Source organism: Lepisosteus oculatus, unplaced genomic scaffold (assembly GCF_040954835.1).
Source record: "Lepisosteus oculatus isolate fLepOcu1 unplaced genomic scaffold, fLepOcu1.hap2 HAP2_SCAFFOLD_78, whole genome shotgun sequence".
Lineage (NCBI taxonomy): Eukaryota > Metazoa > Chordata > Actinopteri > Semionotiformes > Lepisosteidae > Lepisosteus > Lepisosteus oculatus.
In genome coordinates, this window is record NW_027168341.1 from 252,943 (window position 1) to 279,430 (window position 26,488).

General features: G+C 53.6%; 15 non-coding genes across 15 annotated transcripts; 7 read left to right on the forward strand and 8 right to left on the reverse strand.

Annotated features, from left to right (window-relative positions):
• Positions 1 to 59: 59 nt before the first annotated feature.
• Positions 60 to 174, forward strand: LOC138235159 (U5 spliceosomal RNA). The gene has a single exon (XR_011188044.1). It is a non-coding gene; the product is annotated as a U5 spliceosomal RNA (small nuclear RNA).
• Positions 175 to 933: 759 nt separating this feature from the next.
• LOC138235143 (U4 spliceosomal RNA) lies at positions 934 to 1,075 on the reverse strand. The gene has a single exon (XR_011188028.1). It is a non-coding gene; the product is annotated as a U4 spliceosomal RNA (small nuclear RNA).
• Positions 1,076 to 1,305: 230 nt separating this feature from the next.
• LOC138235157 (U5 spliceosomal RNA) lies at positions 1,306 to 1,422 on the reverse strand. Its single transcript, XR_011188042.1, has one exon. It is a non-coding gene; the product is annotated as a U5 spliceosomal RNA (small nuclear RNA).
• Positions 1,423 to 6,686: 5,264 nt separating this feature from the next.
• LOC138235203 (U1 spliceosomal RNA) lies at positions 6,687 to 6,856 on the forward strand. Its single transcript, XR_011188084.1, has one exon. It is a non-coding gene; the product is annotated as a U1 spliceosomal RNA (small nuclear RNA).
• A 636-nt stretch (positions 6,857 to 7,492) lies between these two features.
• Positions 7,493 to 7,611, reverse strand: LOC138235172 (5S ribosomal RNA). Its single transcript, XR_011188057.1, has one exon. It is a non-coding gene; the product is annotated as a 5S ribosomal RNA (ribosomal RNA).
• A 1,807-nt stretch (positions 7,612 to 9,418) lies between these two features.
• LOC138235188 (U1 spliceosomal RNA) lies at positions 9,419 to 9,582 on the forward strand. Its single transcript, XR_011188071.1, has one exon. It is a non-coding gene; the product is annotated as a U1 spliceosomal RNA (small nuclear RNA).
• A 636-nt stretch (positions 9,583 to 10,218) lies between these two features.
• LOC138235202 (5S ribosomal RNA) lies at positions 10,219 to 10,337 on the reverse strand. Its single transcript, XR_011188083.1, has one exon. It is a non-coding gene; the product is annotated as a 5S ribosomal RNA (ribosomal RNA).
• A 1,807-nt stretch (positions 10,338 to 12,144) lies between these two features.
• Positions 12,145 to 12,308, forward strand: LOC138235189 (U1 spliceosomal RNA). Its single transcript, XR_011188072.1, has one exon. It is a non-coding gene; the product is annotated as a U1 spliceosomal RNA (small nuclear RNA).
• A 636-nt stretch (positions 12,309 to 12,944) lies between these two features.
• Positions 12,945 to 13,063, reverse strand: LOC138235176 (5S ribosomal RNA). The gene has a single exon (XR_011188060.1). It is a non-coding gene; the product is annotated as a 5S ribosomal RNA (ribosomal RNA).
• A 6,940-nt stretch (positions 13,064 to 20,003) lies between these two features.
• LOC138235208 (U1 spliceosomal RNA) lies at positions 20,004 to 20,173 on the forward strand. Its single transcript, XR_011188087.1, has one exon. It is a non-coding gene; the product is annotated as a U1 spliceosomal RNA (small nuclear RNA).
• A 636-nt stretch (positions 20,174 to 20,809) lies between these two features.
• On the reverse strand, positions 20,810 to 20,928 carry LOC138235180 (5S ribosomal RNA). The gene has a single exon (XR_011188064.1). It is a non-coding gene; the product is annotated as a 5S ribosomal RNA (ribosomal RNA).
• A 1,775-nt stretch (positions 20,929 to 22,703) lies between these two features.
• On the forward strand, positions 22,704 to 22,867 carry LOC138235190 (U1 spliceosomal RNA). The gene has a single exon (XR_011188073.1). It is a non-coding gene; the product is annotated as a U1 spliceosomal RNA (small nuclear RNA).
• Positions 22,868 to 23,503: 636 nt separating this feature from the next.
• On the reverse strand, positions 23,504 to 23,622 carry LOC138235177 (5S ribosomal RNA). Its single transcript, XR_011188061.1, has one exon. It is a non-coding gene; the product is annotated as a 5S ribosomal RNA (ribosomal RNA).
• Positions 23,623 to 25,397: 1,775 nt separating this feature from the next.
• Positions 25,398 to 25,561, forward strand: LOC138235199 (U1 spliceosomal RNA). Its single transcript, XR_011188082.1, has one exon. It is a non-coding gene; the product is annotated as a U1 spliceosomal RNA (small nuclear RNA).
• A 637-nt stretch (positions 25,562 to 26,198) lies between these two features.
• Positions 26,199 to 26,317, reverse strand: LOC138235181 (5S ribosomal RNA). The gene has a single exon (XR_011188065.1). It is a non-coding gene; the product is annotated as a 5S ribosomal RNA (ribosomal RNA).
• Between the last annotated feature and the right edge of the window lie 171 nt (positions 26,318 to 26,488).

Genomic DNA, 26,488 nt, shown 5'->3' on the forward strand with positions numbered 1-26,488 from the left:
CATGACCGGCAGCGCAGAGGCTTTGAAGGCGGCCTGGGCTCCTGCAGCTGTGCAGCCATGCACTCTGGTTTCTCTTCATCTCGTACAAATCTTTCGCCTTTTCCTAAAGATTTCCGTGGAGAGGAGCATGAATGAGTTCCCTGCAATTTTTGTGCTTCCCTGCTTTCGGGTCGCGGGCAGCTGGGCTGGTCAAAGAGAGAAAACAAGCACGTTCGCAATCGCTCTTGTAATGGTGATTGTGGCCGTCTGCTCCGCGAGTCCTCGATCTCCGGCCGTCTGATTGGCGCTCTTTTCTTTGGGGGGCGGGAAGTGTCCGGCCGCAGGGGATCTTGGGACCTCGCTTTGCATAGCGGCTTCCCAGAGTGCGTCGTTTCCGGCACAGTGTGGCCGGGTGTTTTCCGAGTTATCGCACGGATTGGGCACGCTCGCAAGCCGTGAGCCGCAGGCGATGAGCCCCGAGCTGAACGGGCCCCACTGGCTCGTTTGTAAGATCTGCGGCAGATCGTATAAAGACGTTCAACTTTGTAACTACTGCACGCACAGGAAGCAGAATAAATTCCTCTTTCAAACTGTCAAAGGTTTGCTTTGCGAACGCTGCAGGACATCGCACAATCTGTTTTGAACGGGGACAAACGATTTCTTATGAGGCGCAGTAAATACAGACGTTTAAAAAGCTCCACTCATGCCGACGATGCAGCATGAAGAAGGGCAACCTAACGTTTGACAGACAAAAGCCGGGCGCCGCTACGAGCAATATGAAATCAAACTGACAGCACACGGCGTTTCGCGCTGACTCAAAAGTGATCTCGACAGACACTGTTCTCTGCATAACGCTGAAAGAGCTAAAGAGTGTTTCTGTTGAGACGTAACAAGCTTGTTTCTTTCTACCATGATGTTACCATGACAAAATCTGTCTTTAAACACCTTGCTCAGTCTCTGACGAGACTGTCAAGAATTGCTTTCGCCGATTGCATTGCAAACCGGCGGAAGCGGGGTATTGGGAAAAGTTTTCAACTAGCAATAATCGCGCATCGGCTAAACCTCACAGGCTACGATACTGCCACTGCGCAAAGCTGACGGTTGCCAGGCAACCGCGTGGATCCTATGGAAATCGTTATCAATCGTCTCATGGCATCTCGTTGCTGTAACGCTTCATATTTGCGGCCGGACACTTCCCGCCCCCCAAAGAAAAGAGCACCAATCAGACAGGCGGAGACCGAGGACTCGCAGAGCAGACGGCCATAGTCGCAGTAATAAGAGTGATTGTGAGCGGTTTTGTTTTCTCTCTTTGACCAGCCCAGCTGCGCCCCACCCGAAGGCAGGAAAGCACAAAAATTGTATGGAACTCATTCATGCTCCTCTTCATGGAAATCTTTAGTAAAAGGCAAAAGATTTGTACGAGATGAAGAGAAACCAGAGTGCGTGGCTGGACAGCTGCAGGAGCCCAGGCTGCCTTCAAGGCCTCTGCCCTGCCGGTCGTGGTTGGCAATGCACCTGGCCTTACAAACGAGCCAGTGGGGCCCGTTCAGCTCCGGGCTCATCGCCTGCGGCTCTCGGCTTACCTGGCAGGGGAGATACCTTGATCAGCCTGTAGTTGGAGTAGTTGGATTGTTTTCTTGTTTTGTGGAAGCAGTGTTTGTTTTGCAGTTTGAGATGGCAACCTTTGGATCCCGCAAGAATGCTGTACGTTTTGAGCTTTTGGATGACCTGTTCATGGATCGTATGCAGTTCAGCAGAAAAGTGTTACAGAAGGAACTTGGCTTTGAACCTCGGCACTTGGATTTCATCTTTGCTCTCCCAGGTCAGAAAGCATTTGAGGTTGTATTTGGTACCTATCCTCTGTTTGAACAATGCGTGGATGTGTTTGAGGCAAAAAGAGGGAAAGTTCCTGCACTTGAGAAGATCAACTTGCAGCCTCTGACACAGAGAGAGAGGAAAACGGTGCATGTTGTTATGTTCTCGGAACTGGCAAAGACGGAGGACATTCACACCTGGCTTAACCAGTACTGCACCGTCCACCATGGAACTGAGGTTAGAGATGTTGACGGTATAAAAACAGGAGCAAGGAAATTCGAGGTTCGCTTACTACCGGACAATGTAAATGGAGGCTTAAGGCACCTGCCCTCTACAATCCGGCTGGGCGCCTGCAATGGCTATGTTTTTTATGTGGGACAACCAAAGGTGTGTCGGCGCTGTGGTGCTGTGGGACACCTGGCATCTTCCTGCACTGTGAAATGCTGCAAGACCTGTGGCAAACAGGGACATTTAGCCTCTGACTTTTCAATGCTGCCAAAGTGCAATTTATGTGGCTCGGAAGGACACGTTTTTAAGAACTGCCCTCACGCCTACGCCAATAAACTCAAAATGAGAAAGGATGAGGCAGTGCTTGTTTCAGCCAAACCGGCCCGAAAAGCCAAAGCAAACAACAAGTCAAACAAAGAACCCTTGTTGGACAAAGAGTCTCAGCCTCCAGCCAGGATCAGTCCTGCTGTGGCTCCGGGGCCGGTGGAAGAGAAATCCACTACGCTCCCACAACCGCAGACTGCACCAGACAAGCACGAGGGTTTGAAAACCCCCGAGAACAGCGAGGACCCCTCCCCCACTCCTGCTCCTCAGAACGAGGGCCAGTGTGGGGCCCCCCGGTGGAGCGGGTCCAGCGACGATACCCAGGATTCAGCGGAGCTGCTTTTCTCAGACTCTGCAAGTGCTACAGATGCCCTCCTCTCCTCCATCCAGTCCATCACGGAGGATCTGCAACAGCTGGTGGGTGAGGGGGAAGAGGAGACTGGTGCATCGGCTGCACCCCTTTCCCCTCAGTGCTCCCAGGAGCTGGACTTGAGGAAAAGGAAAAATGACTCTGTTTTCTCCCCGAGCGAGGAGGAAGGAGAGAATGGCGATGGGGACAGCTGGAACCCCTCCACCCCTCCCTCTACCCCCTTCCTTGAAATGGACTCCGTGAATGCTTTTACTGCTGCCACCCTGATGAAGGCTCATTCAGAGGATGGCTGGCAGGAAATTGGTAAGAAGAAAAAGAAAAAGAAGAAGGTAACAGGTGAGACCGAAGAGAAATGTGTTTTGTAAAGACTGGTTCCACTTTCTTATGTAATATGGCTCTAAACATAATTTCTCTTAACACCAGAGGTATCAATGACGGAGTTAAATGTCAGTGTGTCTTTGATTACCTCCAGCAGAGAGAGGGAGATGTGTTGATGTTGCAGGAGTGTGCTTTAGCCTATCAAGAGAGGTATAAAAGCTTTGAAGATAGGTGGGATAAAGGGCCTTCTGTTTGGTCAGGGGACAATAACAACAGAGCCTCTGGCGTGGCCATTCTTTTCAAAGGATGGGCTTTCAAATTGAAAAGTATTCAGAGGGTCATAGATGGCAGGTTGCTGTGTGTGGATGTGGAATGGGGGACCGTTAACCTGCGGCTAATCAATGTGTATTGTCCTACTGACGTGGGAGGAAGGGTGGAGCTACTCAAGGCACTCTCTCCCCTATTGTTAAGTAGCACAGACGTGATAGTGGGAGGGGATTTTAATTGTATCTTAGAGCACACAGACAGGCAGTCTAGCTCTCCGATAAAATTGGATTCCAGCTCACTGGCCCTGCAAAACTTAGTTCAAGACTTTAAACTCTCAGACACATATAGATGTATATATCCCACAACAGCAGGATATGCATGGTCAGGGAGGAATAGCAGCTCCAGAATTGACTATTGCTTTGTCTCAGAGAGAGTGAAAGTTGTTGGGGTCACTCTTCAGCCTGTCTTCTTCTCAGATCATCAGGCTTTAGGGTGTAGAGTGGAACTCCAGGGCGGGACTGTCTTTGGCCCAGGCCTCTGGAAACTCAACACAAAGCTGCTAGAGAACGAGGGGGTAGTATCCCGCTACAAGGAGAAACTATCACAGTGGCTGTCCTTGCAGTGTCTGTACGGGTCAGTAGGAGAGTGGTGGGAGGAGGTGAAGATGAGGACAAAGACCTTTTTCATGGCTGAGGGAAGGAAGGCTGCTGCCAGACGGAGAGGAGTGCTAGCCAGGAAACAGAGGCAGCTGCAGCGTCTCTACACGATGCTGCACAGTGGCTTCGATGTGCTCGAGGATATCACCCTTTTAAAAAAGGACATCCGGAGCATAGCCGAAGAAAGTAGTCGAGGAGTGCTGTTAAGAGGCAGAGTGCAGTTCTTGGAAGAAAATGAGAAGTGTACTCGCTTCTTTTTCAGGAAAGTGGTAGGCTCCAAGTCTGTCATGGAAAGTGTAGTTGATGAGGAGGGACGAGAGAGAACAGAGCCGAGTGCTATCCTCTCCTGCACCGAGGCCTTCTACTCAAGACTGTACAGCTCTACAGAGGTAAAGGATGAAGAAATTCATTTTTTTACCTCAAAGCTAGAAAACGTTTTGAGTGAAGAAGATAGGGAAGTACTTGAGAGGGATTTGACAGTAGAAGAGCTGAGACAGGCTATGGAGAGCTTACAGAAGGGGAAAACTCCAGGTGCTGACGGGCTCCCTAAAGAATTTTATTGCACCTTTTGGGATCTGCTTCAGGATCCGCTACTGCTCCTATTCGAGGAAAGATATAAGACAGAATTGCTGCCTGACTCCTTAAGAGAAGGCACTATCTCTCTCTTGTTTAAGAAAGGAGCAAAAAATGACATAAAGAACTGGAGACCCCTCAGCCTGTTAGGCGTGGACACTAAGATCCTGTCCAAAGCCCTTTTCCTGCACCTACAAAATGTAGTGGCCTCACTGGTAGGGAAAGAACAGACTTGTGGGATAGCAGGACGCCTGATGAGCGACAACCTGGCCTTGTTGAGGGATGTCTGTCTGTACTCTGAGGATCGCTCCCTCCCTCTTTGCATTTTAGGTGTAGACCTAGAAAAGGCCTTTGACCGCCTAAACCGGCAGTACTTAACATCGGGACTTGAGCACATGAAGTTTGGCCCCATCATGAGAAAGTGGATTAACCTGCTGTACACAGGTAGCAACAGCAGAGTCATGGTTAATGGCAATAGATCACGCCCCTTTGAAGTCTGTTCAGGGGTGAGGCAGGGCTGCCCATTATCCCCCTTGTTATGCGTTTTGGCTATGGAGCCCTTAGCCTGTGCCTTGCGCCAGGATCAGGCCATTAATGGGATACCAGTGCCTGGAAGTGGGGGAGGAGAGGTAAAGACATCTCTATACATGGATGACGTCACCCTGCTCCTCTCTGACAATGCCTCAATTAGCAGAGCTCTGCAGTGCTGTGATCGTTTCTCTTTGGCTTCCTCCGCAAAAATTAACAAATCTAAGAGTGAGATTTTTTATCAGAACTGGAGGGAGCCAAAAGAAGGACATGATCTCAGGCTGCAAGAGAAGAGAATTAAGGTCCTGGGGGTGTATTTTGGAGAAGAGATGGGAACAGTAAATTGGCAGAACAAATTGCCAATCTTAAACAAAAAACTGATGCAATGGAAGGACCGAGACCTCACCATGACAGGGAAGGTGCTGGTCATCAAAGCCGAGCTCTTGCCTGTCTTGAATTTTCTGGCTTCTACCTTCCCAATCCCACACCGTGTTGCGGCGGTGATGAGGAGATTGATGTTTCAATTTCTATGGGGTGGGAAGCAGGAAAGACTCAGAAGGGAAATAATGTACAGGCCGCTACCCTCAGGGGGGAAGTCTGTCCCAGATATTGCTACGAAGCTGCTGTGCATTTTCCTGGCCTCTGTGCTGAGAGGCTTTGCAACAGCACCTGCAGCGCGTACCTGGACTTATTTTTCCAGGCTCTGGGTAGGTAGGGAGGTGTTCAGAGTGTGGGGTGTCAGACCCAAGCTGGACGTCCCACTCTCTGACACATGCCCTGCAATTTATGGGACAGTTAAAAGTTTTCTAAGATCTCACCCAATTGGCCATATTCCCCTCCGAGATGTCAGCGTCCAAAAACTGGAAGATTTCGTTGCACCCCAGAACAATAGGCAGACCCATGTGGGCATTTTAACATCAGCCCAAACAAGGAAGGTGTGGAAACACACATCCTCTAAGTTTCTGTGCAACATTCACAGAGATTTAGCCTGGAGTGTCGTCCACCAGTGCTTACCGGTACGAACTTTCTTGTACCGTAGGGGCCTCACCCCCAGCCCTCGCTGCGTTAGGGTGGGCTGCGGCGAGGAGGAGACTGTATCCCATCTCCTGTGGTCCTGCTTTTTTGCTAAGGCCTTCTGGGCACAGTTTGAAGATTGGTTGCTGGCTCTCTCGCCCCAATTTACCCTGACCGCTGCTTTCGTCATATACGGCATCTCTCCTGTCAAACTTCCTCCTGACGTGTTTGACAGGATCTGGGCCGTGGTGAACAGTGGGAAAGTTGCCCTGTGGAGAGTGAGGAACATGGGGCTGTTCAAAGGCATCGAGATCCCAGTCAAGGCAGCAGGTAGCCTGGCCCTGTTCATCACCCGAGAGAACTATTACCTCAGAGATCTGTGGAGAGAAGGGAGGGAGGAAGCAGAGAATCTGTGGGAAATAGAGAGCATAGGTCAATATCTCAAGAAACTGTGAAAAACATTATCAAGTTTAAGTAAAGAATGTGATTTGCACCAGAAAAAAAGAAAATTGTTGCTATGTAACTGTTACCATGTCAAAATGTAATGAGATGTGATCATATATACTGTTTTAAGTATGTATATGAATGTAAAGCTTTCTGATTTGTGATGTCCTGTATTTTTTTGTGAAAAGAAAATAAAGTTCTTAAAAATCGAAATCGGTTCACCCAGGGCGAGGCTCGGCCATTGCACTCCGGCTGTGCTGACCCCTGCGAATTCCCCAAATGTGGGAATCTCGACTGCATAATTTCTGGTAGTGGGGGACTGCGTTCGCGCTCTCCCCTGATGTGCTTGGTCCAAAATCAGATACGGGAGGGTTAGGACACCACGAGCTGCGTGGCTGCGGAAGGATCCCGGTTCGAAAGGAGTCGACGCCGCTGCTGGTTCTCGCTGGCTTTTAGTTAGGGGTCCGGAGAAGCATCTCAAGCTAGTTCCACTACTCCTTCCGGACGTTCATTCCCTTTTCAAAGTCAGTCGTTTTGCTATAGTCTGCGTTCTTTAGGCTGATTATCGAGGTTAGCCTTTATTTGGTCATGGGGGGCCTCGGTACTGTATGCTGAGTCTAAAGACAGTTTCACCCGTTTTCTGATTGCTCGGTTCTGTACCAGTGCAGACATGTCAAACAGTGAATGGCTGTACCTCTATTGTATCCGTGCTCAATGAATGAAATCGGTAACAAATGAATATATGTCTAGTTATACGAAAAACGAGTGGTTTATCGACTCATCTTCATTTGCAGATTTAGAGGCAGCTTCGATATTCGTTTTACAGACGGGTTTTTTTTTTGGAATATGGGTCACACACATGCCACAGCAACAAAACATCTCTAGAGATGAGGCTATAGATCACCTTTCCATCCTGCAGGTTTTCCTCCCAAAGCCTACGGCACCAACGGCGACCCCTGCTGGCCGGGAGAGCAAAAGCTTACAGCACCTGGTATTCCCAGGCAGTCTCCCATCCAAGTACTAACCAGGCCCGACACTGCTTAGCTTCCGAGATCAGACGAGATCGGGCGTGTTCAGGGTGGTGTGGCCATAAGCGAAAACCCCGGCGCCTGACTCGCTACTTGAAGCTGTGTGTGGCGGGGGTTCCGTGCCCCCCGAGCGGGACTGAAGGATCGTTCGTGTGCAACTCTTTGGAAAGGAGCTGCTTTCCAAATCGCATTGCATGCCTGGATGTTGGCGAATGCGCTCCCTTGTGTTGGCTCGTCCCGCACTGGAGGAGGACAAACAATCTGCACGGAGGAGCACCAGGCAAGTCTTCACCAGACAAAAACCTCCAGTGCACAGCACTCTGGAAACATTTCGGGGCTTTCGCGTGTTTATTTCAGCACGTAAAGCGCACCGGTCCAACACGTCGGCCGGGCGCGCGGCGCCTCCGCCCTCTTGTGGCCTTGCGGCGTCAGAGCAAGAGGCTCCTTCTCGCTGCCCTTTCGCTGTGTTGCAGGGCCCCGAGAGGGAACCCGGAGCGCGCACTTTGTGGGGGGCGGGGGACCGCGTTCGCGCTCTGCCCCCGGTCTCTTGCGCGAGTACTAAATCTCACGGACAGGGGGGCCTCGTCATTGATTGTTACAGGTGAGACGGGGATTAGGAGGAGACCCCGACTGATGGGTAAAGGGGAGCACTAACACCAGAGGGACACCCCCGGCGTCTCTTTTTGAGAGACGCCCTGGGGTTTCCTAATGGCCAAGGAGGGTCGGGACCTCGGTTTGACGCCTCCCCCGAAGGACGGCGCCTGTTTGTGCAGCAGAGTGTCGCCATCAGGAGGCTGGGGCGTAAGAGAGCCACACAGCCCGCAGGGTGAGCGCTCCCTACTGGTCCCAGTCACACCTCTTGCAGGAGCAGCAGCAACCGGAGCTTTTCCGGGGTGGAATCTCCCATCCGGGTGCCGGCCAGGCTCACACCTGCTGGGCTGCCCCGGGGGTGAGCCCAGTCGAGAGTCGCAGGGCCAGATCTAGTCACCGGGGAGAAACGATACAAGTGAAGGATTGCTCGGCTCTCGGCACTTGAAAAGACCGACAAATGTCTCGTTCCCGCCGGAGCTGAATGTACCCGCATGTGTGGTGTCGTCTTCTTCCCCCGCCCCGCTGTGTTTGCTGTATTGTCTCTGAAGCCGGCCCCCCCGAGACGAGACGGGCTGTTCCTGTGCCCCAATTAACACTTTACAGGTGCCATTCCCCGGCATTGTGGCCATTGTCGGTGCTCACACGTGATAAGATAAGGCGGAGGAGAGCGGGGCATGCCCAGCGGCAGACATTCAAGGAGGGGGCAGTGCGAGGTGAGGTGAGGTGCGACACGCCGGAGCCCCGACGCAGCTAATGCGGAGCACTTGTTGGACTGGCATCGAAAGGACGTGTGCGCACGGAGCGAGCCTTCCCTGCGGCGGAGCGCGGGAACTTTCTCCCCCCCTCCCGCTGCAGGAGTTGTGTGCACTGCAGCGGTGCCGAGAGAAAAGCACAGAAGGCAGCAGGCTCTGGAGAACAGGTAAGAGACGGAGCCTTGTGGGCAGGCGAGCAGGCCTGTTTTTTGGAAATTGCTGAAAAGGTTTGTTCGGTGTGTGGCAGGGGCACGTTGCGAGCTTGCGTGGCGATCTGCCGGTCTGGAGTTATGCAAATGAGGCCGAATTGCATCCCGGGATATGCTGCGAATGCACAACGGCGACTGCAGATGTGTAGGAAACGGCGCGCTCGTTTTCTCGTTTTGCCCACACTTTTGAGTGTTAGTGTGGCGTGTGAGTGTGTGAAAGAGTGGGCCCAGCAGGAGGCGGTGGCGTGCGGGGCGAGGAGGTGGCCTAGGCTGCGCGATTTGTGCTGTGGGTGCGGGCCGCTTGCAGGGGCCTGTTTAACTCATACTTACCTGGCAGGGGAGATACCTTGATCAAGAAGGAGGTTCACCCAGGGCGAGGCTCGGCCATTGCACTCCGGCTGTGCTGACCCCTGCGAATTCCCCAAATGTGGGAATCTCGACTGCATAATTTCTGGTAGTGGGGGACTGCGTTCGCGCTCTCCCCTGATGTGCTTGGTCCAAAATCAGATACAGGAAGGTTAGGACACCACGAGCTGCGTGGCTGCGGAAGGATCCCGGTTCGACAGGAGTGGACGCCGCTGCTGGTTCTCGCTGGCTTTTAGTTAGGGGTCCGGAGAAGCATCTCAAGCTAGTTCCACTACTCCTTCCGGACGTTCATTCCCTTTTCAAAGTCAGTCGTTTTGCTGTAGTCTGCGTTCTTTAGGCTGATTATCGAGGTTAGCCTTTATTTGGTCATGGGGGGCCTCGGTACTGTATGCTGAGTCTAAAGACAGTTTCACCCGTTTTCTGATTGCTCGGTTCTGTACCAGTGCAGACATGTCAAACAGTGAATGGCTGTACCTCTATTGTATCCGTGCTCAATGAATGAAATCGGTAACAAATGAATATATGTCTAGTTATACGAAAAACGAGTGGTTAATCGACTCATCTTCATTTGCAGATTCAGAGGCAGCTTCGATATTCGTTTTACAGACGGGTTTTTTTTTTGGAATATGGGTCACACACATGCCACAGCAACAAAACATCTCTAGAGATGAGGCTATAGATCACCTTTCCATCCTGCAGGTTTTCCTCCCAAAGCCTACGGCACCAACGGCGACCCCTGCTGGCCGGGAGAGCAGAAGCTTACAGCACCTGGTATTCCCAGGCAGTCTCCCATCCAAGTACTAACCAGGCCCGACGCTGCTTAGCTTCCGAGATCAGACGAGATCGGGCGTGTTCAGGGTGGTGTGGCCGTAAGCAAAAGCCCCAGCGCCTGACTCGCTACTTGAAGCTGTGTGTGGCGGGGGTTCCGTGCTCCCCGAGCGGGACTGAAGGATCGTTCGTGTGCCACTCTTTGGAAAGGAGCTGCTTTACAAATCGCATTGCGTGCCTGGATGTTGGCGAATGCGCTCCCTTGTGTTGGCTCGTCCCGCACTGGAGGAGGACAAACAATCTGCACGGAGGAGCACCAGGCAAGTCTTCACCAGACAAAAACCTCCAGTGCACAGCACTCTGGAAACATTTCGGGGCTTTCGCGTGTTTATTTCAGCACGTAAAGCGCACCGGTCCAACACGTCGGCCGGGCGCGCGGCGCCTCCGCCCTCTTGTGGCCTTGCGGCGTCAGAGCAAGAGGCTCCTTCTCGCTGCCCTTCCGCTGTGTTGCAGGGCCCCGAGAGGGAACCTGGAGCGCGCACTTTGTGGGGGGCGGGGGACCTCGTTCGCGCTCTGCCCCCGGTCTCTTGCGCGAGTACTAAATCTCACGGACAGGGGGGCCTCGTCATTGATTGTTACAGGTGAGACGGGGATTAGGAGGAGACCCCGACTGATGGGTAAAGGGGAGCACTAACACCAGAGGGACACCCACGGCGTCTCTTTTTGAGAGACGCCCTGGGGTTTCCTAATGGCCAAGGAGGGTCGGGACCTCGGTTTGACGCCTCCCCCGAAGGACGGCGCCTGTTTGTGCAGCAGAGTGTCGCCATCAGGAGGCTGGGGCGTAAGAGAGCCACACAGCCCGCAGGGTGAGCGCTCCCTACTGGTCCCAGTCACACCTCTTGCAGGAGCAGCAGCAACCGGAGCTTTTCCGGGGTGGAATCTCCCATCCGGGTGCCGGCCAGGCTCACACCTGCTGGGCTGCCCCGGGGGTGAGCCCAGTCGAGAGTCGCAGGGCCAGATCTAGTCACCGGGGAGAAACGATACAAGTGAAGGATTGCTCGGCTCTCGGCACTTGAAAAGACCGACAAATGTCTCGTTCCCGCCGGAGCTGAATGTACCCGCATGTGTGGTGTCGTCTTCTTCCCCCGCCCCGCTGTGTTTGCTGTATTGTCTCTGAAGCCGGCCCCCCCGAGACGAGACGGGCTGTTCCTGTGCCCCAATTAACACTTTACAGGTGCCATTCCCCGGCATTGTGGCCATTGTCGGTGCTCACACGTGATAAGATAAGGCGGAGGAGAGCGGGGCATGCCCAGCGGCAGACATTCAAGGAGGGGGCAGTGCGAGGTGAGGTGAGGTGCGACACGCCGGAGCCCCGACGCAGCTAATGCGGAGCACTTGTTGGACTGGCATCGAAAGGACGTGTGCGCACGGAGCGAGCCTTCCCTGCGGCGGAGCGCGGGAACTTTCTCCCCCCCTCCCGCTGCAGGAGTTGTGTGCACTGCAGCGGTGCCGAGAGAAAAGCACAGAAGGCAGCAGGCTCTGGAGAACAGGTAAGAGACGGAGCCTTGTGGGCAGGCGAGCAGGCCTGTTTTTTGGAAATTGCTGAAAAGGTTTGTTCGGTGTGTGGCAGGGGCACGTTGCGAGCTTGCGTGGCGATCTGCCGGTCTGGAGTTATGCAAATGAGGCCGAATTGCATCCCGGGATATGCTGCGAATGCACAACGGCGACTGCAGATGTGTAGGAAACGGCGCGCTCGTTTTCTCGTTTTGCCCACACTTTTGAGTGTTAGTGTGGCGTGTGAGTGTGTGAAAGAGTGGGCCCAGCAGGAGGCGGTGGCGTGCGGGGCGAGGAGGTGGCCTAGGCTGCGCGATTTGTGCTGTGGGTGCGGGCCGCTTGCAGGGGCCTGTTTAACTCATACTTACCTGGCAGGGGAGATACCTTGATCAAGAAGGAGGTTCACCCAGGGCGAGGCTCGGCCATTGCACTCCGGCTGTGCTGACCCCTGCGAATTCCCCAAATGTGGGAATCTCGACTGCATAATTTCTGGTAGTGGGGGACTGCGTTCGCGCTCTCCCCTGATGTGCTTGGTCCAAAATCAGATACAGGAAGGTTAGGACACCACGAGCTGCGTGGCTGCGGAAGGATCCCGGTTCGACAGGAGTGGACGCCGCTGCTGGTTCTCGCTGGCTTTTAGTTAGGGGTCCGGAGAAGCATCTCAAGCTAGTTCCACTACTCCTTCCGGACGTTCATTCCCTTTTCAAAGTCAGTCGTTTTGCTGTAGTCTGCGTTCTTTAGGCTGATTATCGAGGTTAGCCTTTATTTGGTCATGGGGGGCCTCGGTACTGTATGCTGAGTCTAAAGACAGTTTCACCCGTTTTCTGATTGCTCGGTTCTGTACCAGTGCAGACATGTCAAACAGTGAATGGCTGTACCTCTATTGTATCCGTGCTCAATGAATGAAATCGGTAACAAATGAATATATGTCTAGTTATACGAAAAACGAGTGGTTTATCGACTCATCTTCATTTGCAGATTCAGAGGCAGCTTCGATATTCGTTTTACAGACGGGTTTTTTTTTTGGAATATGGGTCACACACATGCCACAGCAACAAAACATCTCTAGAGATGAGGCTATAGATCACCTTTCCATCCTGCAGGTTTTCCTCCCAAAGCCTACGGCACCAACGGCGACCCCTGCTGGCCGGGAGAGCAGAAGCTTACAGCACCTGGTATTCCCAGGCAGTCTCCCATCCAAGTACTAACCAGGCCCGACGCTGCTTAGCTTCCGAGATCAGACGAGATCAGGCGTGTTCAGGGTGGTGTGGCCGTAAGCAAAAGCCCCAGCGCCTGACTCGCTACTTGAAGCTGTGTGTGGCGGGGGTTCCGTGCTCCCCGAGCGGGACTGAAGGATCGTTCGTGTGCCACTCTTTGGAAAGGAGCTGCTTTACAAATCGCATTGCGTGCCTGGATGTTGGCGAATGCGCTCCCTTGTGTTGGCTCGTCCCGCACTGGAGGAGGACAAACAATCTGCACGGAGGAGCACCAGGCAAGTCTTCACCAGACAAAAACCTCCAGTGCACAGCACTCTGGAAACATTTCGGGGCTTTCGCGTGTTTATTTCAGCACGTAAAGCGCACCGGTCCAACACGTCGGCCGGGCGCGCGGCGCCTCCGCCCTCTTGTGGCCTTGCGGCGTCAGAGCAAGAGGCTCCTTCTCGCTGCCCTTCCGCTGTGTTGCAGGGCCCCGAGAGGGAACCTGGAGCGCGCACTTTGTGGGGGGCGGGGGACCTCGTTCGCGCTCTGCCCCCGGTCTCTTGCGCGAGTACTAAATCTCACGGACAGGGGGGCCTCGTCATTGATTGTTACAGGTGAGACGGGGATTAGGAGGAGACCCCGACTGATGGGTAAAGGGGAGCACTAACACCAGAGGGACACCCACGGCGTCTCTTTTTGAGAGACGCCCTGGGGTTTCCTAATGGCCAAGGAGGGTCGGGACCTCGGTTTGACGCCTCCCCCGAAGGACGGCGCCTGTTTGTGCAGCAGAGTGTCGCCATCAGGAGGCTGGGGCGTAAGAGAGCCACACAGCCCGCAGGGTGAGCGCTCCCAACTGGTCCCAGTCACACCTCTTGCAGGAGCAGCAGCAACCGGAGCTTTTCCGGGGTGGAATCTCCCATCCGGGTGCCGGCCAGGCTCACACCTGCTGGGCTGCCCCGGGGGTGAGCCCAGTCGAGAGTCGCAGGGCCAGATCTAGTCACCGGGGAGAAACGATACAAGTGAAGGATTGCTCGGCTCTCAGCACTTGAAAAGACCGACAAATGTCTCGTTCCCGCCGGAGCTGAATGTACCCGCATGTGTGGTGTCGTCTTCTTCCCCCGCCCCGCTGTGTTTGCTGTATTGTCTCTGAAGCCGGCCCCCCCGAGACGAGACGGGCTGTTCCTGTGCCCCAATTAACACTTTACAGGTGCCATTCCCCGGCATTGTGGCCATTGTCGGTGCTCACACGCGATAAGATAAGGCGGAGGAGAGCGGGGCATGCCCAGCGGCAGACATTCAAGGAGGGGGCAGTGCGAGGTGAGGTGAGGTGCGACACGCCGGAGCCCCAACGCAGCTAATGCGGAGCACTTGTTGGACTGGCATCGAAAGGACGTGTGCGCACGGAGCGAGCCTTCCCTGCGGCGGAGCGCGGGAACTTTCTCCCCCCCTCCCGCTGCAGGGGTTGTGTGCACTGCAGCGGTGCCGAGAGAAAAGCACAGAAGGCAGCAGGCTCTGGAGAGCAGGTAAGAGATGGAGCCTTGTGGGCAGGCGAGCAGGCCCGTTTTTTGGAAATTGCTGAAAAGGTTTGTTCGGTGTGTGGCAGGCGCACGTCGCGAGCTTGCGTGGCGATCTGCCGGTCTGGAGTTATGCAAATGAGGCCGAATTGCATCCCGGGACATGCTGCGAATGCGCAACGGCGACTGCAGATGTGTAGGAAACAGCGCGCTCGTTTTCTCGTTTTGCCCACACTTTTGAGTGTTAGTGTGGCGTGTGAGTGTGTGAAAGAGTGGGCCCAGCAGGAGGCGGTGGCGTGCGGGGCGAGGAGGTGGCCTAGGCTGCGCGATTTGTGCTGTGGGTGCGGGCCGCTTGCAGGGGCCTGTTTAACTCATACTTACCTGGCAGGGGAGATACCTTGATCAGCCTGTAGGTGGAGTAGTTGGATTGTTTTTCTTTTGTTGGAAGCAGTGTTCGATTTGCAGTTTTTGAAATGGCAACCTTTGGATCCCGTAAGAATGCTGTACGTTTTGAGCTCTTGGATGACCTCTTCATGGATCGTATGCAGTTCAGCAGAAAAGTGTTACAGAAGGAACTTGGCTTTGAACCTCGGCACTTGGATTTCATCTTCGCTCTCCCAGGTCAGAAAGCATTTGAGGTTGTATTTGCTACCTATCCTCTGTTTGAACAATGCGTGGATGTGTTTGAGGCAAAAAGAGGCAAAGTTCCTGCACTTGAGAAGATCAACTTGCAGCCTCTGACACAGAGAGAGAGGAAAACGGTGCATGTTGTTATGTTCTCGGAACTGGCAAAGACGGAGGACATTCACACCTGGCTTAACCAGTACTGCACCGTCCACCATGGAACTGAGGTTAGAGATGTTGATGGTATAAAAACAGGAGCAAGGAAATTCGAGGTTCGCTTGCTACCGGACAGCGTAAATGGAGGCTTAAGTCACCTGCCCTCTACAATCCGGCTGGGCGCCTGCAATGGCTATGTGTTTTATGTGGGACAACCAAAGGTGTGTCGGCGCTGTGGTGCTGTGGGACACCTGGCATCGTCCTGCACTGTGAAATGCTGCAAGACCTGTGGCAAACAGGGACATTTAGCCTCTGACTGTTCAATGCTGCCAAAGTGCAATTTATGTGGCTCGGAAGGACACGTTTTTAAGAACTGCCCTCACGCCTACGCCAATAAACTCAAAATGAGAAAGGATGAGGCAGTGCTTGTTTCAGCCAAACCGGCCCGAAAATCCAAAGCAAACAACAAGTCAAACAAAGAACCCTTGTTGGACAAAGACTCTCAGCCTCCAGCCAGGATCAGTCCTGCTGTGGCTCCGGGGCTGGTGGAAGAGAAATCCACTACGCCCCCACAACCGCAGACTGCACCAGACAAGCACGAGGGTTTGAAAACCCCCGAGAACAGCGAGGACCCCTCCCCCACTCCTGCTCCTCAGAACGAGGGCCAGTGTGGGGCCCCCCGGTGGAGCGGGTCCAGCGAGGATACCCAGGATTCAGCGGAGCTGCTTTTCTCAGACTCTGCAAGTGCTACAGATGCCCTCCTCTCCTCCATCCAGTCCATCACGGAGGATCTGCAGCAGCTGGTGGGTGAGGGGGAAGAGGAGACTGGTGCATCGGCTGCACCCCTTTCCCCTCAGTGCTCCCAGGAGCTGGACTTGAGGAAAAGAAAAAATGACTCTGTTTTCTCCCCGAGCGAGGAGGAAGGAGAGCATGGCGATGGGGACAGCTGGAACCTCTCCACCCCTCCCTCTACCCCCTTCCTTGAAATGGACTCTGTGAACGCCTTTACTGCTGCCACCCTGATGAAGGCTCATTCAGAGGATGGCTGGCAGGAAATTGGTAAGAAGAAAAAGAAAAAGAAAAAGGTAACAGGTGAGACCGAAGAGAAATGTGTTTTGTAAAGACTGGTTCCACTTTCTTATGTAATATGGCTCTTAACATAATTTCTCTTAACACAAGAGGTATCAATGACAGAGTTAAATGCCAGTCTGTCTTTGATTACCTCCAGCAGAGAGAGGGAGATGTGTTGATGTTGCAGGAGTGTGCTTTAGCCTATCAAGAGAGGTATAAAAGTTTTGAAGATAGGTGGGATAAAGGGCCTTCTGTTTGGTCAGGGGACAATAACAACAGAGCCTCTGGCGTGGCCATTCTTTTCAAAGGATGGGCATTCAAATTGAAAAGTATTCAGAGGGTCATAGATGGCAGGTTGCTGTGTGTGGATGTGGAATGGGGGACCGTTAACCTGCGGCTAATCAATGTGTATTGCCCTACTGACGTAGGAGGAAGGGTGGAGCTACTCAAGGCACTCTCCCCCCTATTGTTATGCAGCACAGACGTGATAGTGGGAGGGGATTTTAATTGTATCTTAGAGCACACAGACAGGCAGTCTAGCTCGCCGATAAAATTGGATTCCAGCTCACTGGCCCTGCAAAACTTAGTTCAAGACTTTAAACTCTCAGACACATATAGATGTATATATCCCACAACAGCAGGATATACATGGTCAGGGAGGAATAGCAGCTCCAGAATTGACTATTGCTTTGTCTCAGAGAGAGTGAAAGTTGTTGGGGTCACTCTTCAGCCTGTCTTCTTCTCAGATCATCAGGCTTTAGGGTGTAGAGTGGAACTCCAGGGCGGGACTGTCTTTGGCCCAGGCCTCTGGAAACTCAACACAAAGCTGCTAGAGAACGAGGGGGTAGTATCCCGCTACAAGGAGAAACTATCACAGTGGCTGTCCTTGCAGTGTCTGTACGGGTCAGTAGGAGAGTGGTGGGAGGAGGTGAAGGTGAGGACAAAGGCCTTTTTCATGGCTGAGGGAAGGAAGGCTGCTGCCAGACGGAGAGGAGTGCTAGCCAGGAAACAGAGGCAGCTGCAGCGTCTCTACACGATGCTGCACAGTGGCTTCGATGTGCTCGAGGATATCGCCCTTTTAAAAAAGGACATCCGGAGCATAGCCGAAGAAAGTAGTCGAGGAGTGCTGTTAAGAAGCAGAGTGCAGTTCTTGGAAGAAAATGAGAAGTGTACTCGCTTCTTTTTCAGGAAAGTGGTAGGCTCCAAGACTGTCATGGAAAGTGTAGTTGATGAGGAGGGACGAGAGAGAACAGAGCCGAGTGCTATCCTCTCCTGCACCGAGGCCTTCTACTCAAGACTGTACAGCTCTACAGAGGTAAAGGATGAAGATATTCATTTTTTTACCTCAAAGCTAGAAAACATTTTGAGTGAAGAAGATAGGGAAGTACTTGAGAGGGATTTGACAGTAGAAGAGCTGAGACAGGCTATGGAGAGCTTACAGAAGGGGAAAACTCCGGGTGCTGACGGGCTCCCTAAAGAATTTTATTGCACCTTTTGGGATCTGCTTCAGGATCCGCTACTGCTCCTATTCGAGGAAAGCTACAAGACAGAATTGCTGCCTGACTCCTTAAGAGAAGGCACTATCTCTCTCTTGTTTAAGAAAGGAGCAAAAAATGACATAAAGAACTGGAGACCCCTCAGCCTGTTAGGCGTGGACACTAAGATCCTGTCCAAAGCCCTTTTCCTGCGCCTACAAAATGTAGTGGCCTCACTGGTAGGGAAAGAACAGACTTGTGGGATAGCAGGACGCCTGATGAGCGACAACCTGGCCTTGTTGAGGGATGTCTGTCTGTACTCTGAGGATCGCTCCCTCCCTCTGTGCATTTTAGGTGTAGACCTAGAAAAGGCCTTTGACCGCCTAAACCGGCAGTACTTAACATCGGTACTTGAGCACATGAAGTTTGGCCCCATCATGAGAAAGTGGATTAACCTGCTGTACACAGGTAGCAACAGCAGAGTCATGGTTAATGGCAATAGATCACGCACCTTTGAAGTCTGTTCAGGGGTGAGGCAGGGCTGCCCATTATCCCCCTTGTTATTCGTTTTGGCTATGGAGCCCTTAGCCTGTGCCTTGCGCCAGGATCAGGCCATTAATGGGATACCAGTGCCTGGAAGTGGGGGAGGAGAGGTAAAGACATCTCTATACATGGATGACGTCACCCTGCTCCTCTCTGACAATGCCTCAATTAGCAGAGCTCTGCAGTGCTGTGATCGGTTCTCTTTGGCTTCCTCCGCAAAAATTAACACATCTAAGAGTGAGATTTTTTATCAGAACTGGAGGGAGCCAAAAGAAGAACATGATCTCAGGCTGCAAGAGAAGAGAATTAAGGTCCTGGGGGTGTATTTTGGAGAAGAGATGGGAACAGTAAATTGGCAGAACAAATTGCCAATCTTAAACAAAAAACTGATGCAATGGAAGGACCGAGACCTCACCATGACAGGGAAGGTGCTGGTCATCAAAGCCGAGCTCTTGCCTGTCTTGAATTTTCTGGCTTCTACCTTCCCAATCCCACACCGTGTTGCGGCGGTGCTGAGGAGATTGATGTTTCAATTTCTATGGGGTGGGAAGCAGGAAAGACTCAGAAGGGAAATAATGTACAGGCCGCTACCCTCAGGGGGGAAGTCTGTCCCAGATATTGCTACGAAGCTGCTGTGCATTTTCCTGGCCTCTGTGCTGAGAGGCTTTGCAACAGCACCTGCAGCGCGTACCTGGACTTATTTTTCCAGGCTCTGGGTAGGTAGGGAGGTGTTCAGAGTGTGGGGTGTCAGACCCAAGCTGGACGTCCCACTCTCTGACACATGCCCTGCAATTTATGGGACAGTTAAAAGTTTTCTAAGATCTCACCGAATTGGCCATATTCCCCTCCGAGATGTCAGCGTCCAAAAACTGGAAGATTTCGTAGCACCCCAGAACAATAGGCAGACCCCTGTGGGCATTTTAACATCAGCCCAAACAAGGAAGGTGTGGAAACACACATCCTCTAAATTTCTGTGCAACATTCACAGAGATTTAGCCTGGAGTGTCGTCCACCAGTGCTTACCGGTACGAACTTTCTTGTACCGTAGGGGCCTCACCCCCAGCCCTCGCTGCGTTAGGGTGGGCTGCAGCGAGGAGGAGACTGTGACCCATCTCCTGTGGTCCTGCTTTTTTGCTAAGGCCTTCTGGGCCCAGTTTGAAGATTGGTTGCAGGCTCTCTCGCCCCAATTTACCCTGACCGCTGCTTTCGTTAGATACGGCATCTCTCCTGTCAAGCTTCCTCCTGACGTGTTTGACAGGATCTGGGCCGTGGTGAACAGTGGGAAAGACGCCCTGTGGAGAGTGAGGAACATGGGGCTGTTCAAAGGCATCGAGGTCCCAGTCAAGGCAGCAGGTAGCCTGGCCCTGTTCATCACCCGAGAGAACTATTACCTCAGAGATCTGTGGAGAGAAGGGAGGGAGGAAGCAGAAAATCTGTGGGAAATAGAGAGCATAGGTCAACATCTCAAGAAACTGTGAAAAACATTATCATGTTTAAATAAAGAATGTGATTTGCACCAGAAAAAAAGAAAATTGTTGCTATGTAACTGTTACCGTGTCAAAATGTAATGAGATGTGATCATATATACTGTTTTAAGTATGTATATTAATGTAAAGCTTTCTGATTTGTGATTTCCTGTATTTTTTTGTGAAAAGAAAATAAAGTTCTTAAAAATCGAAATCGGTTCACCCAGGGCGAGGCTCGGCCATTGCACTCCGGCTGTGCTGACCCCTGCGAATTCCCCAAATGTGGGAATCTCGACTGCATAATTTCTGGTACTGGGGGACTGCGTTCGCGCTCTCCCCTGATGTGCTTGGTCCAAAATCAGATACGGGAGGGTTAGGACACCACGAGCTGCGTGGCTGCGGAAGGATCCCGGTTCGACAGGAGTGGACGCCGCTGCTGGTTCTCGCTGGCTTTTAGTTAGGGGTCCGGAGAAGCATCTCAAGCTAGTTCCACTACTCCTTCCGGACGTTCATTCCCTTTTCAAAGTCAGTCGTTTTGCTGTAGTCTGCGTTCTTTAGGCTGATTATCGAGGTTAGCCTTTATTTGGTCATGGGGGGCCTCGGTACTGTATGCTGAGTCTAAAGACAGTTTCACCCGTTTTCTGATTGCTCGGTTCTGTACCAGTGCAGACATGTCAAACAGTGAATGGCTGTACCTCTACTGTATCCGTGCTCAATGAATGAAATCGGTAACAAATGAATATATGTCTAGTTATACGAAAAACGAGTGGTTTATCGACTCATCTTCATTTGCAGATTAAGAGGCAGCTTCGATATTCGTTTTACAGACGGGTTTTTTTTTTTGAATATGGGTCACACACATGCCACAGCAACAAAATGTCTCTAGAGATGAGGCTATAGATCACCTTTCCATCCTGCAGGTTTTCCTCCCAAAGCCTACGGCACCAACGGCGACCCCTGCTGGCCGGGAGAGCAAAAGCTTACAGCACCTGGTATTCCCAGGCAGTCTCCCATCCAAGTACTAACCAGGCCCGACGCTGCTTTGCTTCCGAGATCAGACGAGATCAGGCGTGTTCAGGGTGGTGTGGCCGTAAGCGAAAGCCCCGGCGACTGACTCGCTACTTGAAGCTGTGTGTGGCGGGGGTTCCGTGCCCCCCGAGCGGGACTGAAGGATCGTTCGTGTGCAACTCTTTGGAAAGGAGCTGCTTTCCAAATCGCATTGCGTGCCTGGATGTTGGCGAATGCGCTCCCTTGTGTTGGCTCGTCCCGCACTGGAGGAGGACAAACAATCTGCACGGAGGAGCACCAGGCAAGTCTTCACCAGACAAAAACCTCCAGTGCACAGCACTCTGGAAACCTTTCGGGGCTTTCGCGTGTTTATTTCAGCACGTAAAGCGCACCGGTCCAACACGTCGGCCGGGTGCGCGGCGCCTCCGCCCTCTTGTGGCCTTGCGGCGTCAGAGCAAGAGGCTCCTTCTCGCTGCCCTTCCGCTGTGTTGCAGGACCCGGAGCGCGCACTTTGTGGGGGGCGGGGGACCGCGTTCGCGCTCTGCCCCCGGTCTCTTGCGCGAGTACTAAATCTCACGGACAGGGGGGCCTCGTCATTGATTGTTACAGGTGAGACGGGGATTAGGAGGAGACCCCGACTGATGTGTAAAGGGGAGCATTAACACCAGAGGGACACCCCCGGCGTCTCTTTTTGAGAGACGCCCTGGGGTTTCCTAATGGCCAAGGAGGGTCGGGACCTCGGTTTGACCTCTGTTTGTGCAGCAGAGTGTCGCCATCAGGAGGCTGGGGCGTAAGAGAGCCACACAGCCCGCAGGGTGAGCGCTCCCTACTGGTCCCAGTCACACCTCTTGCAGGAGCAGCAGCAACCGGAGCTTTTCCGGGGTAGAATCTCCTATCCGGGTGCCGGCCAGGCTCACACCTGCTGGGCTGCCCCGGGGGTGAGCCCAGTCGAGAGTCGCAGGGCCTGATCTAGTCACCGGGGAGAAACGATACAAGTGAAGGATTGCTCGGCTCTCGGCACTTGAAAAGACCGACAAATGTCTCGTTCCCGCCGGAGCTGAATGTACCCGCATGTGTGGTGTCGTCTTCTTCCCCCGCCCCGCTGTGTTTGCTGTATTGTCTCTGAAGCCGGCCCCCCCGAGACGAGACGGGCTGTTCCTGTGCCCCAATTAACACTTTACAGGTGCCATTCCCCGGCATTGTGGCCATTGTCGGTGCTCACACGCGATAAGATAAGGCGGAGGAGAGCGGGGCATGCCCAGCGGCAGACATTCAAGGAGGGGGTAGGGCGAGGTGAGGTGAGGTGCGACACGCCGGAGCCCCGACGCAGCTAATGCGGAGCACTTGTTGGACTGGCATCGAAAGGACGTGTGCGCACGGAGCGAGCCTTCCCTGCGGCGGAGCGCGGGAACTTTCTCCCCCCCTCCCGCTGCAGGAGTTGTGTGCACTGCAGCGGTGCCGAGAGAAAAGCACAGAAGGCAGCAGGCTCTGGAGAGCAGGTAAGAGACGGAGCCTTGTGGGCAGGCGAGCAGGCCCGTTTTTTGGAAATTGCTGAAAAGGTTTGTTCGGTGTGTGGCAGGCGCACGTCGCGAGTTTGCGTGGCGATCTGCCGGTCTGGAGTTATGCAAATGAGGCCGAATTGCATCCCGGGACATGCTGCGAATGCGCAACGGCGACTGCAGATGTGTAGGAAACGGCGCGCTCGTTTTCTCGTTTTGCCCATACTTTTGAGTGTTAGTGTGGCGTGTGAGTGTGTGAAAGAGTGGGCCCAGCAGGAGGCGGTGGCGTGCGGGGCGAGGAGGTGGCCTAGGCTGCGCGATTTGTGCTGTGGGTGCGGGCCGCTTGCAGGGGCCTGTTTAACTCATACTTACCTGGCAGGGGAGATACCTTGATCAAGAAGGAGGTTCACCCAGGGCGAGGCTCGGCCATTGCACTCCGGCTGTGCTGACCCCTGCGAATTCCCCAAATGTGGGAATCTCGACTGCATAATTTCTGGTAGTGGGGGACTGCGTTCGCGCTCTCCCCTGATGTGCTTGGTCCAAAATCAGATACGGGAGGGTTAGGACACCACGAGCTGCGTGGCTGCGGAAGGATCCCGGTTCGACAGGAGTGGACGCCGCTGCTGGTTCTCGCTGGCTTTTAGTTAGGGGTCCGGAGAAGCATCTCAAGCTAGTTCCACTACTCCTTCCGGACGTTCATTCCCTTTTCAAAGTCAGTCGTTTTGCTGTAGTCTGCGTTCTTTAGGCTGATTATCGAGGTTAGCCTTTATTTGGTCATGGGGGGCCTCGGTACTGTATGCTGAGTCTAAAGACAGTTTCACCCGTTTTCTGATTGCTCGGTTCTGTACCAGTGCAGACATGTCAAACAGTGAATGGCTGTACCTCTACTGTATCCGTGCTCAATGAATGAAATCGGTAACAAATGAATATATGTCTAGTTATACGAAAAACGAGTGGTTTATCGACTCATCTTCATTTGCAGATTTAGAGGCAGCTTCGATATTCGTTTTACAGACGGGTTTTTTTTTTTGAATATGGGTCACACACATGCCACAGCAACAAAACATCTCTAGAGATGAGGCTATAGATCACCTTTCCATCCTGCAGGTTTTCCTCCCAAAGCCTACGGCACCAACGGCGACCCCTGCTGGCCGGGAGAGCAAAAGCTTACAGCACCTGGTATTCCCAGGCAGTCTCCCATCCAAGTACTAACCAGGCCCGACGCTGCTTAGCTTCCGAGATCAGACGAGATCAGGCGTGTTCAGGGTGGTGTGGCCGTAAGCGAAAGCCCCGGCGACTGACTCGCTACTTGAAGCTGTGTGTGGCGGGGGTTCCGTGCCCCCCGAGCGGGACTGAAGGATCGTTCGTGTGCAACTCTTTGGAAAGGAGCTGCTTTCCAAATCGCATTGCGTGCCTGGATGTTGGCGAATGCGCTCCCTTGTGTTGGCTCGTCCCGCACTGGAGGAGGACAAACAATCTGCACGGAGGAGCACCAGGCAAGTCTTCACCAGACAAAAACCTCCAGTGCACAGCACTCTGGAAACCTTTCGGGGCTTTCGCGTGTTTATTTCAGCACGTAAAGCGCACCGGTCCAACACGTCGGCCGGGTGCGCGGCGCCTCCGCCCTCTTGTGGCCTTGCGGCGTCAGAGCAAGAGGCTCCTTCTCGCTGCCCTTCCGCTGTGTTGCAGGACCCGGAGCGCGCACTTTGTGGGGGGCGGGGGACCGCGTTCGCGCTCTGCCCCCGGTCTCTTGCGCGAGTACTAAATCTCACGGACAGGGGGGCCTCGTCATTGATTGTTACAGGTGAGACGGGGATTAGGAGGAGACCCCGACTGATGTGTAAAGGGGAGCATTAACACCAGAGGGACACCCCCGGCGTCTCTTTTTGAGAGACGCCCTGGGGTTTCCTAATGGCCAAGGAGGGTCGGGACCTCGGTTTGACCTCTGTTTGTGCAGCAGAGTGTCGCCATCAGGAGGCTGGGGCGTAAGAGAGCCACACAGCCCGCAGGGTGAGCGCTCCCTACTGGTCCCAGTCACACCTCTTGCAGGAGCAGCAGCAACCGGAGCTTTTCCGGGGTGGAATCTCCTATCCGGGTGCCGGCCAGGCTCACACCTGCTGGGCTGCCCCGGGGGTGAGCCCAGTCGAGAGTCGCAGGGCCAGATCTAGTCACCGGGGAGAAACGATACAAGTGAAGGATTGCTCGGCTCTCGGCACTTGAAAAGACCGACAAATGTCTCGTTCCCGCCGGAGCTGAATGTACCCGCATGTGTGGTGTCGTCTTCTTCCCCCGCCCCGCTGTGTTTGCTGTATTGTCTCTGAAGCCGGCCCCCCCGAGACGAGACGGGCTGTTCCTGTGCCCCAATTAACACTTTACAGGTGCCATTCCCCGGCATTGTGGCCATTGTCGGTGCTCACACGCGATAAGATAAGGCGGAGGAGAGCGGGGCATGCCCAGCGGCAGACATTCAAGGAGGGGGTAGGGCGAGGTGAGGTGAGGTGCGACACGCCGGAGCCCCGACGCAGCTAATGCGGAGCACTTGTTGGACTGGCATCGAAAGGACGTGTGCGCACGGAGCGAGCCTTCCCTGCGGCGGAGCGCGGGAACTTTCTCCCCCCCTCCCGCTGCAGGAGTTGTGTGCACTGCAGCGGTGCCGAGAGAAAAGCACAGAAGGCAGCAGGCTCTGGAGAGAAGGTAAGAGACGGAGCCTTGTGGGCAGGCGAGCAGGCCCGTTTTTTGGAAATTGCTGAAAAGGTTTGTTCGGTGTGTGGCAGGCGCACGTCGCGAGCTTGCGTGGCGATCTGCCGGTCTGGAGTTATGCAAATGAGGCCGAATTGCATCCCGGGACATGCTCCGAATGCGCAACGGCGACTGCAGATGTGTAGGAAACGGCGCGCTCGTTTTCTCGTTTTGCCCACACTTTTGAGTGTTAGTGTGGCGTGTGAGTGTGTGAAAGAGTGGGCCCAGCAGGAGGCGGTGGCGTGCGGGGCGAGGAGGTGGCCTAGGCTGCGCGATTTGTGCTGTGGGTGCGGGCCGCTTGCAGGGGCCTGTTTAACTCATACTTACCTGGCAGGGGAGATATCTTGATCAAGAAGGAGATTCAACCAGAGCGAGGCTCGGCCATTGCACTCCGGCTGTGCTGACCCCTGCAAATTCCCCAAATGTGGGAATCTCGACTGCATAATTTCTGGTAGTGGGGGACTGCGTTCGCGCTCTCCCCTGATGTGCTTGGTCCAAAATCAGATACGGGAGGGTTAGGACACCACGAGCTGCGTGGCTGCGGAAGGATCCCGGTTCAACAGGAGTGGACGCCGCTGCTGGTTCTCGCTGGCTTTTAGTTAGGGGTCCGGAGAAGCATCTCAAGCTAGTTCCACTACTCCTTCCGGACGTTCATTCCCTTTTCAAAGTCAGTCGTTTTGCTGTAGTCTGCGTTCTTTAGGCTGATTATCGAGGTTAGCCTTTATTTGGTCATGGGGGGCCTCGGTACTGTATGCTGAGTCTAAAGACAGTTTCACCCGTTTTCTGATTGCTCGGTTCTGTACCAGTGCAGACATGTCAAACAGTGAATGGCTGTACCTCTATTGTATCCGTGCTCAATGAATGAAATCGGTAACAAATGAATATATGTCTAGTTATACGAAAAACGAGTGGTTTATCGACTCATCTTCATTTGCAGATTTAGAGGCAGCTTCGATATTCGTTTTACAGACGGGTTTTTTTTTTTTGAATATGGGTCACACACATGCCACAGCAACAAAACATCTCTAGAGATGAGGCTATAGATCACCTTTCCATCCTGCAGGTTTTCCTCCCAAAGCCTACGGCACCAACGGCGACCCCTGCTGGCCAGGAGAGCAAGAGCTTATAGCACCTGGTATTCCCAGGTGGTCTCCCATCCAAGTACTAACCAGGCCCGACCCTGCTTAGCTTCCAAGATCAGACGAGATCGGGCGTGTTCAGGGTGGTGTGGCCGTAAGCGAAAGCCCTGGCGCCTGACTCGCTACTTGAAGCTGTGTGTGGCGGGGGCTCCGTGCCCCCCGAGCGGGACTGAAGGATCGTTCGTGTGCAACTCTTTGGAAAGGAGCTGCTTTCCAAATCGCATTGCGTGCCTGGATGTTGGCGAATGCGCTCCCTTGTGTTGGCTCGTCC